Genomic DNA, 10,805 nt, shown 5'->3' with positions numbered 1-10,805 from the left:
GTAGGTTGGAGGTGGGCCCGAGAATATGCATTTCTAAGTTGATGCAGCTGATCTCAGGATCTGACTTTGAGAACCACTGCCCTAGAGGAAAGTCCACTTTCTGCAGCCTGGCATTCAAAACACAGGCGGAGGGACTTCCCTTGGGGTGCAGTGGTTAAGAATCTGCCTGCCAACGAAGGGGACATGGGTTTGAGCCGGGAAGATCCCACATGCCCCAGAGCAACTAAGCCCATGTGCCACAACTACTGAGCCTTCGCTCTAGAGCCCGTGAGCCACAACTACTGAGCTGCATGCCACAACTACTGCATCCCCCGTGCCTAGAGCCTGTGCTCTGCAACAAGGAGTAGCCCCTGCCCGCGCACAGCAACGAAGACCCAACACAGGCAAAAAATTAATTAATTAATTAATTAATTAACGAAACAAAACACAGGCGGACCTTTGGAGCTTAAGACGGCAGGCTAGTGCTCCGCACACCTTGAGCGCTCAGGAAACGCCATCAACCTCATGATTTTAACCGTCAGTCCTAGAGCGCCTCCTGGTGGGGACCGTGGGCGCACCCTGAGAGCCACCGCGGGCGCGATTTTAACCATCGGTCTTGGAGCGCCACCTGGTGGATAGTCGGGCTACGGCAACTTGCCTGAGTTGACACCGTCTCCGCAGGCCTAGACGAAGGAGAGACGAGGCGTCCTGTGTGAGGGGCGGGGCCAGCAATGAGGAAGGCGGGGCCTTGTGGGCATAAGGCTTTGGGGAACCTGATGGCAGGAAAGGGGGGTTCTTTTCTGTTCCTGGAGTCCTGGCTTCTCACTCCGGCTCTTCTAGGACCAAGTCACATCCCTGGGAGTCTCAGGGCGCCCCCGTCTGTTTGATCCGGTCAAGGGTCGGGACAGTGCCTCTTCGAGGTTCGAGCCTGGGGCACGCTCCCGGCCTATCTGCACGCCGCGACCTGCCCCCTACCCCAGGGACCTCTGCAAGCAATGAATCCTGGCACCAGAGGGGTCAGGGATTACATGTGAATAAATCCCGATCACTACGGCCCCGGCTCGGGCCTTTTGCACCAGCTGTTCCTGCCTCCCGAGTGCGGTTCCCTCCTGCATCCTCCGGCCTCACCCCTCCCCTCCTTCGGGTCTTTGCTCAGAAGCCACCTACATTTTAGTGAGGGCTTCTCTGAACAACCTTAACTAGGTCATGACCGCGAACCCTCTCCCGCCCCAGCTTCCTCAGGCCCCTGCCCTCCTGATTTTTCTGGTCTGCAGTCACCACAGCACAGGGGAGAAGCTTGTACTTGTCTAGGAAGCTTATGATTTGTCCCCCGATGATGCTCCGCGAGGGTCTGTGCTTGTCCGTCCCGCTTCCTGCCGCAGCCCCGGCGGGGCCTGGATCCGCGGCTCCCTCGGGCCTTTCCCGGGACGCCGCCTTCTTTTCCCGCCAGAGGCCGCCGCGTCTCCTCCGTCCTCCTCGGGGCCCGCGGCAGCTCCGGGGCTTCCCTCTCGGGGACCAACCCGCTGCTGCAGGGCCTCTGCGGGCTCCGCGCGCCGCGCTGTCCAGGCGGGAGCGTAAGACTTTGACGCGCGGAGACGGCGGGAGACGCTCCTCCCCGCGCCCCCTCGGCTGGCTCCCACCCCCGCGTAGCGTTCTAGCACCTTCCTCGCCCGGCGCATCTGGGCTCGGGTTGCCAAGTCCGCGCGGTTCACGCCTTCCGTCAGTCACTCAACAACCAGAATCTGCGCGGCCACGTGGGCGGGCACCGTGACGGCACTGGAGACGCGGCGAGGGCCGGGGGGACCCGACGGACCTCAGAGCCGCCCTGGCCGCCGCGCGGAGCCTGAGCGGCTCTGCTGCCCTTCCCCCCTCACAGAGGCCCCTCGGCCTCAGCCACCGTCCCGAGTCCTCTGCCAGCTGCGCCGCCGCTGCTGGCCCATGGACACTGGTGGCAGTTGGAAGCGGGAGGAGGGGGACTCAGGCTGTGGTGGCAGCAGCAGTGACGTGGGACAGGGGCTCCGGGAGCAGCGGCTGCATTTCTGATCTTTGGGCAACCTGACCTTCCCCTTTTTGCTCTTTGCCTTCAATACCCGTGTCCTCAATGCCCTCTATTAACCCCCCAGACAAACAGAGTCAGTGCACTGTTTAGAAACAAATAAGTGTGCCAAGTGACAATCAGAGGTCTGAAATAAAGTGGGGATGTGCGGGGAGGGTTACATTTTTAACAGGGTGGTCAGGGAAGCCCTCCTAGGAATGTGGCATTCGAAGAAAGACCCACACGAAGTGAAGGACACAGCCCTGCAAATATGCTGGGGAAGGGCACTCCAGGCAGCAGGAACAGCAAGTGCAAAGGCTCTGAGGCAGGAATATGCCTGGCGTGTTCCCTGAACAGCATGGATACCTGGGTGGCTGAAGTCACGTGAGAGTGGTGGACAATGAAGCAGAGACGGGACGTAGGGACAGAGTGAGTAGACCAGTGCTGTCCAAGAGAACTTGCTATACTTGCCTGGTATGGTAGCCATGGCCACGTTGTGGCTCCTGAGCACGTGTAATGTGGCTGGTATGGCTGAGGAAATGGATGTTCAATCTTATTTAATTTTAATTACATTTAAATTGCCCCTTGTGGCCATTGGTTACACTATTGGACAGAGCAGGTCTAGACCACCGTAAGGTCTGTGGCTTTGACCTTAATTGACATTGGAAGCCATTCGAGGGTTTGGGGAAGGGAGTGATTGACTGGACTTGACTTCTTAATCAAGCCAGGTCATAAGGCCAGCCCAGATTCAAGCGGAGGGGAAACAGACTCCACCTCTTGATGGGAGAAATACCAGGCATAGACAGGGAGGGAAAGAATTGATACTGGCCATTTTGGAGACAATTCTCCGCCGTGCGCCCTCTGGCGGCGGCTGGCAGAGAAGAGGCCGGAGTCTGTTTGCCCTGCTCCACTCAGAGTGGACACGACTAACTCCACCTTCCTGACCCCAGTGTGAGCATCTGTCAGGGGCAGGTAATAAATTGTGGGAAGGTGTTGGCTTGAATAAGAATCTGTTGAGAGAAGAGTTCTGACTACAGGTCACAGCCGTAAGTTCTTTTTTTTTTTTTTTTTGCCGCACTGCGCAGCATACGGGATCTTAGTTCCCAGACCAGGGATGGAACCCGCGCTCCCTGCAGTGGAAGCGCGGAGTCTTAACCACTGGACCGCTATGGAAGTCCCTGTAAGGAAAATTTGGAACAGAATCTTCTGGGAACCATGGTCACTTCTTCAACAACTTTTTTTTTTCATAGACAGCTGGTAACCAAAGGATAGCATGGAGCAAAAAGATGGACCGTAAAAGGTGGATTTGTTTAAAAGGAGTCCTCTGTTGATTCCATTCACCTAGAAGTCTATGATCTGTCATTCCTGTGACACTCTCTAATCAAATTATTTCATTTGATGATTCCCAAGATACTCATTTTAAGTTTTGTGTACAGAATATAAGAAAGTACTTGCTGTCTGAAGCCAGAGGAAAAAGACCTGAATTTTTTCAGGGTTGGCAGACTGATGTTACGAAGTGTATTCCACAACAGAAAAATGGCAGTGACTGTGGAATCTTTTGCTCCACACACACAAAAAGGCACTGCAAGTGCCTCTCCGGAGGGCAGCCTTTCCAGTGTTCACCAGAAGACATGCTTGAGTGTGGAAGAGGATTCACAAGTTGCTGTGTGAGTGCTGGCTCCTGGGCTGAAACTCAGCAGGGACTCTGGGAAATCTGACCAAGTCAGAGCAGATGATTTTGTTGCTTGAATCTCCAAACACTTATTTGAGTTTTTACAGATATTTCAGATCAGTGATGTTGGGCCACTCTTGCTACCTCAGGTTTATCTTTTTGTCCTTATTCATTTCTCCAGTTACCATGTACTATTTTTTAATGTTCGGGTTGGTTTCAGGTTTTCTTTTTGTTTTTTGGTTTCAGTTTTAATTTGATGAATTCCATGCATCCCCTTTCCCTCATATTTAATATTTATATCCAAATGCATGCATATAGACAGGGCATGTGGCGCAGAGGGTGGTTTTTTTTTTTTTCAAGTCTAAAAATGAAATAATCGGGCTTCCCTGGTAGCGCAGTGGTTGAGAGTCCGCCTGCCGATGCAGAGGACAAGGATTCGTGCCCCGGTCCGGGAGGATCCCACATGCCGCGGAGCGGCTGGGCCTGTGAGCCATGGCTGCTGAGCCTGCGCGTCCGGAGCCTGTGCTCCGCAGCGGGAGAGGCCGCGGCAGTGAGAGGCCCGCGTACCGCAAAAAAAAGATGAGATTACCCTGAATTATTCAAGTGGGCCCTAAATCCAATGACAAGTGTTATTATGAGAGAAAGAAGAGGAGAACCCCATGTAAAGATGGAGGCAGAGATTGGAGCCAAGAAATGCCAGGAGAGAGAAGCTGGAAGAGGTGAAGAAGAAGTCTCCCCTAGAGCCCTGCTGACACCTTGATTTCAAACTTCCAGCCTCCAGAATTGTGAGAGAATACATTTCTGTTGTTTTAAGCCACCCAGTTTGTGGGCATTTGTTACGGCAGCCTTAGGAAACTAACACAAATCTGGACATAGATTGGCTTTGGATATCATTGTAGACATACATACAGATAAGGACGCAGCTGTAGATACGACTGTAGCTCTAGATAAGGATACAGCTGTCAGTGTAGATATGGATGCAGATGTACTTAGACGGAAACCTACAGACAGAGACAGAGATAACACAGATCTTGAGGAAACCCTGATACAGGAATGGAGCCAACCTGGGCTAACCATGGGGGCACTGCCAGAGGGAGGCCACCGCAGATGTCACAGACACAGCCTCCCACAAATGCTCCGCAGCCAAACTCTCAAGGTTTTCTGGAGAATCCCAAATATCTGAAATGGCTTTCTTTAATGGCCCCAGAAAGCCTGCTCTTTTCTAGTTGCTAGATAATCATTTTGCCCCCCACCACCAAAGTGTAGAAGCAATACTTGTCCCCAAACCATCTGAAGCTTTCTCTTATCTTTCTCGTATAAATCCCGTTTTGCCTTTATGCACTGACAGTAGTCCAAGGCCATCTGCCTCCCCTTCCCACGCTGATAACTCTCTTTAAGTTAGACACAGGGGTTTCGAGCCCAGGAAAGAAGAGGGAGCTAGAAAGGGCTGAGAGAGGGGGCGCTGGGCCCCTAGGGAAAGTCAGGAGGGGAGTGCCCACCAAGCCGCTTGGGGATCCAGCAGCCAGCGCCTTTAAACCAGCTCCAAATGAGCGTTGGGGCAGCTCTGGGAAAGAGGTCCCAAGAAAACTCCTTTAAACATCCCTGTCTTAGGGACAGGAAAACAGGCCCAGATAGGAGGGGACATAGAAAAGGGTAAATGCCAAATACTTTGATTCAGGCTCAGTTAAAATTGGTAGTTGAAACCAAGTGATGCAAATTAGAAATATGTCTGTCATACAAATGATTAGGGGGAAAAATGCGGAATAGAGAAGAGGTACTCCCTTTACCCCGGTACTTTACTGCCATCTGCTGGAACGGTGTTGTAATGAATATAGAACACCACGACGTTAACAGCTCCCCCTAGAGCTGTAGAATAGACAGTCACAAAAGTATCTAATGAGAAATCTTGAAAGGACAGATGGTTAACAAAAATGCTTTGAGAATTGCAAAGCTCTGAGGGATTTATGAGCCTTTATTATCCGCGGTAAGACTGCAAACCATCTGTCCTAAAAGGAGAAAAAAGAGATCACCCAGGTGGGATGAATTCTTACTTAACTTAAATCTTTATGTATTCTGTGTCTCATCATCGTGAAAATTTAGTCTGTTTTGTTTGCTGAAAGGGGTCAAAAGCTTTCCCCCAAATGTTCTGCTTTTAGCATTAGCGTCAAAGGTCTTATTGTCTCCCATTCAAGAAGCTCTGCCCCTTCCTAGCTGTCCTCAGGTAAACTGCTGCCTGACTCTGTGCCTCAGTTTCCTCATCTGTAAAATGGCGATTCTTGTTATGAGGAGCCAATGTGTTCATGCCTGCAATACGCCTGACACAGGGAGTGCTCAATATTACTGCAGACTGGTTAAAGGCACAGACTTGAGCCCAGCTCTGTGTTCAAGTTCCAGCTCTGCTGCTTGCTGGCTGTGTGATCTGGGACACATAACTTAACCTCTCTGTCCTTCAATTTGCTTATCTGTAAAATGGGCATCAAAAAGCATGTCTATCCACACAAATGAACTTATCAATGGAACAGAAACAGACTCACAGACATAGAGAACAGACTTGTGGTTGCCAAGGCGGTGGGGGGGGGGGAGGGAAGGATTTGGGATTGGGATTAGCAGATGCAAACTAGTATATATAGGATGGATAAACAAGGTCCTTCTGCATAGCACAGGGAACTATATTCAATACCCTGCGATAAATCATAATGGAAAAGAATATGAAAAAGAATATATATATATGTATAACTGAATTACTTTGCTGTACAGCAGAAATTAACACATTGTAAATCAACTATACTTCAACTATTTTTTAAAAACTGCCGTCTATTCATAGCGTTGGCATAAGAATTAAATGTTCATGCATGTAAAGTACTTAGAGCCGGCTACGTAGCAGTTACTTTATGAGTTGCCTGAAAAGGTGTCCATTTTATAGGTGAGGAAACTGAAGCTTGCACAGATGCAAGCCTTTCCTTGAAGGTTGCTATCCTGATTGCTATCCTGCCCAGGGTCTCTGCGAGGCCAAGGTGGGTGGTATCCCCCCCCGCCCCCCACCCCTGCCCTGCCTTCTCTCCCACCACATTTGCATCCCGCGTCTCTGTTTTTAAAGTGAATGCGTTTTTTATTGTGGAAAAAACACATAACATCCAATTTACCATTTAAACCATTTTCAAGTGCACAACTCAAGTGCACTTAGTACATTCACTGTTGTGCAACTTTCATGTCTATCTAGTTCCAAAATATTTCCACCCTTAAAAACCCTCGTATCCGTTAAGTAGTCACTCCCCTTTCTCCCTGCCCTCCAGGCCCTGGCAACCACTCATCTTTCCGTCTCTACGGATTTGCCTCTTCTGGACATTTCAGATCAATGGAATCATACAGTATGTGGCCTTTTGTGTCCAGCTTCTTCAGTTAGCATCATGTTTTCAAAGGTTCTGTTGTAACATGGATCAGAACTTCATTTCTTTTCAAGGCTGAGTTGATATTCCGTTGTATGAACAGACCACCTTTCTTAATCCATTCATCTGTTGGTGGGCATTTGGGTAGTTTCTGCCTTTTGGCTATAGTGAATAATGCTGCTATGCACATTCGTGTACTAGTTTTTTCTTGAACACCTGTTTTCACTTCCTTCAGGCATATACCTAGGGGTGGAATTGCTGTGCGTCAGGACTGTACCTGGGAATGGTAATTCTGTTTAACCTCTCGAGGAACTACTAAACGGTGTGCCACAGCGGCAGTGGCGGTTTCCATTCCCACTACGAACATGGGAGGGTTGCAATGTCCCCGTGACTGTTTGTTTTTAAAGTACAGGCTGCAAAGCATGAGGCCCCCTGAGGCTGCCCCTTTAGTCATCCCGAGATGGGCGCTCGCCCCAGCCTTCCCGACACTCTCAGGCTTTAATTGCTTCTGCCCATGTTCATTCTCCAATGCCTCAAGCGGGCTCCCTCATTCTTTGGGCCTCTAGCCCTGTGCTCATATTAACTCTGGATGTAGGCAGACCTGGGGGTCCAAATCCTGACTCCTTGCTTATTCTGTGTGCTCCGGGCAAGTGGCCTCAGTTTCCTCACCCTCTTCGTGCAAACACCAGAAGGAAACCTGAGGGAATTTCCCTGAAATCTGGGTGGAGGGAAAGGCGTTCTAACTCTGACTCACAAGCCAGAAGCAATCAAAGAAAAACCAATACATTTGATTTCTTACAAATAGGGAATTCCCTGGTGGTCCAGTGGTTAGGGCTTGTCACTTTTACTGCCGGGGGCCTGGGTTCAATCCCTGGTTGGGGAACTAAGATCCCACAAGCTGCGCGGTGAAAAATAAAAAAATAAATAAGTAAACTTTTACATGGCAAAACCACCACAAGCAAAGCCTAAAGATAAAAGACAGGTTGGGACAGAGTAAATTTTACGTGATGTGATTTTTTTTTTTTTTTTTTACCACAATACTAGTATTAAAAAAAAAGGCAGGAGGGAGAAAATTATTTGCAACACACATGACAAATACAGGGCCTTTTAGTACCTCACTATGTACTGTTCTGCCTGGAGATCCACAACCAGAGTCTGATCAGGCAGAAACATCAGACGGACCCCAAATAAACATTCTTTAAACAAAGAGGATGGGGAGGATTGTCTTCTTCACAAATGTCAATATCATAAAAGATAAAGAGGCTGAGGAAATGTTTCCGATTAGAGACCAAAGAGACAGGAGGACTAAATGTAACCCAGGGCATTATTGATCGGGTCAACAGATACAACTGGAATACAGTTAGTAGGATAAATACAAATAGCACAGCCATGTTAAATTTACTAGTGGATAACTGTAGTGTGATTATGTGAAAGCACCCTTAATCTTAGTTAAAACACACTGAAGTGCATAAGGATAAAGGATCATGAGGTATGCCACGCAGTTTACTCTCGACTCAGAAAAAAGTGTGTGTGTGATACATACAGAGACACACACACACCAGTGCAAGCAAATGGAACAAAGTGTTCTGTGATAGGTGAGTCTAGGTAAACGGTACACAGGGGTGTTCTTCGGACCTTTTTGCAACTTTTTACCTTTAAAGTTGTTTCCAAATACAAAGTTAAAAAAGAAAAAAAGGAACCGTCGGTATTTTAAGAGGACTGCCAGCAGCACGCAGTCTGGAATCGAGTCATCCTTAAAATAAAAAGCCAAACCGAACAGCTGACAAAGTAAACGCGAGCTATGAGCCTCTTTCTATAGGAATAACTGCATCTCTGGGCTTAAAGTTAATTCTAAGCAACTTGAGACCAACCAATAAATTGACTTTTAATCAGAAATTTAAGTAAATTGTTAAAAAACTTCCCCTGAAAGTGCTGTCAACATGGGTCTCGGTGAGGCCTCGCGTGGCAGGCAGTGTTCCGGGGAGGGGGCTGGCACAGTGTCTCCCATCTATTTCCCCAGCCCCTTGAACCTGGGTCGGTCTAGATGACGTGGTCGATGGACACGATGTGGGGGAGGGGATGCATCGGGACTTCCGAGACCGGGTCGTGAGGTCCTGCGGCTTCTCTCTGGGCATCCAGGATGCTCCCTGGTGGGCCCCGGCTGCCGTGCTGTGAGAAGCCCGGGCCACAGGGAAGGCCAGTGTGGGCACTCCAGCCACAGTTCCCAGCCAGTAGCCTGCCCCAGCCGCCAGGCGTGGGAGTGAGCCATCCTGGACATCCAGCCAGGCCAGTCTTCAGGTGAGTCCAGGCCCAGAGGCCACCTGACCGACCACAAATGCCTGAGACTTCAAGTGAGAACTGCACGGCCGCCCTGTCAACCCATGAAACAGAAAAGACGGGGGTGGGGGGAGGGGTGTGTGTGTGTGTTTAAAGTGAGTTTTAGGGTTTGCTATGCAGTAAAGGATTCACCTCGCCCAAAGAAAGGTCTGGCCAAGGCGGGGCTCTAAGCCCTGGGAACATCCTCCCAGATAAGGGTCTTTTTTTATCCAGGTGGCCTATACCCGAGATTTATGCTGGGGACCCTGGGCCACACGGCATCGGCTAGTCTCTCTGGAGACTAAGGTCCGCCATGTGGGATGGGTGGCCAACGTGACCAAGCCCAGTACAGACCCTGAAAACCAAGGCCCAGGTGACCTTCCCTGTGCGTGCTGTCACATGGCTGCTGGGAGAAAGCAGCGCTATCCGTGTGACTTCACTGGCAGAGACAACCGGAAACCCGTGGCTGATCTCTCCTGGGCTCCGCCCTGTGTGCCTCTTCTCTTTGCTGATTTTTTTTTCCTTGCTGTGACAAACTAACCGTGCGTATAACAGCTTTTCTGGGTTCTGTGAGTTCTTCTAGCAAATGACTGAACATGAGGGTGGGCCTGGGGACTCCTGAACTCCTGGGTTACCAGCAGGAGTAATCACAACACCCGGATGCCGGGTGCCTCGCCCGCTGGAATTCCCCCTGGAGGTCTGAAGGGCTCCTCAGAACACTTGTTCCCCATGGGAAGTAAATGCAACTGGCACATTGGGACTCGTGCCTATTTTCCTCAGGACAGCCCAGTGCATACCCCCTGGAAGGTGGTTCATTCACATCCACTGCAACACTGACTTGCCGTGGAGAAGAGGACCTACCCGCAGGACCTCTCTGAATGCCGAAACAGAATTAGGACTGAGATCACCTCATTTCTGTCCCCCGGGCCGGGGCGGGGGGCACCTGAGGGGTCAAGGTACTCACCCGGACTCCACCCCTCCATCTGCTGTCATCTGGAAAAGGTGGATCCAAAAGAGCTCAGACTTAAAAACAGACATCTCTCCAGTGGCCCAAGCCCGGGAGAGCAGCCTGAATGGGGTTCAATGGTAACCTCTGATGGAGAATAAAAGGGGAAGTGGTAGAAAATACCTCCAGTCTTCCATGGCGGGTGGAGACGTCTGCTTCGTTGTGTGATGTAAGGACCGAGGCTGGCTTGCCCAAGAGGGCTCTGCCCCGCTGGGCTGTGAGCAGCCTCAGTGAACACTTGCTGACGGGGATCGGCAGAGGGAAGGAGGAGCTTCTGCTCTGCCCTGGTCTCCCCACCTGCACGTGAGCCGCTGATGGGGGTTCTCTGTCCCAGGCAGCAGAACTCTCCCTCAGGAGCCCACTATGATGGGCAAAGGGGCTGCTTGGCTGGCTGGCCCCAAGACCGGCCTG

Source organism: Orcinus orca, chromosome 20 (genome assembly GCF_937001465.1).
Source record: "Orcinus orca chromosome 20, mOrcOrc1.1, whole genome shotgun sequence".
NCBI classification, from domain to species: Eukaryota; Metazoa; Chordata; class Mammalia; order Artiodactyla; family Delphinidae; genus Orcinus; species Orcinus orca.
Note: the sequence above shows the minus strand (reverse complement) of the source record.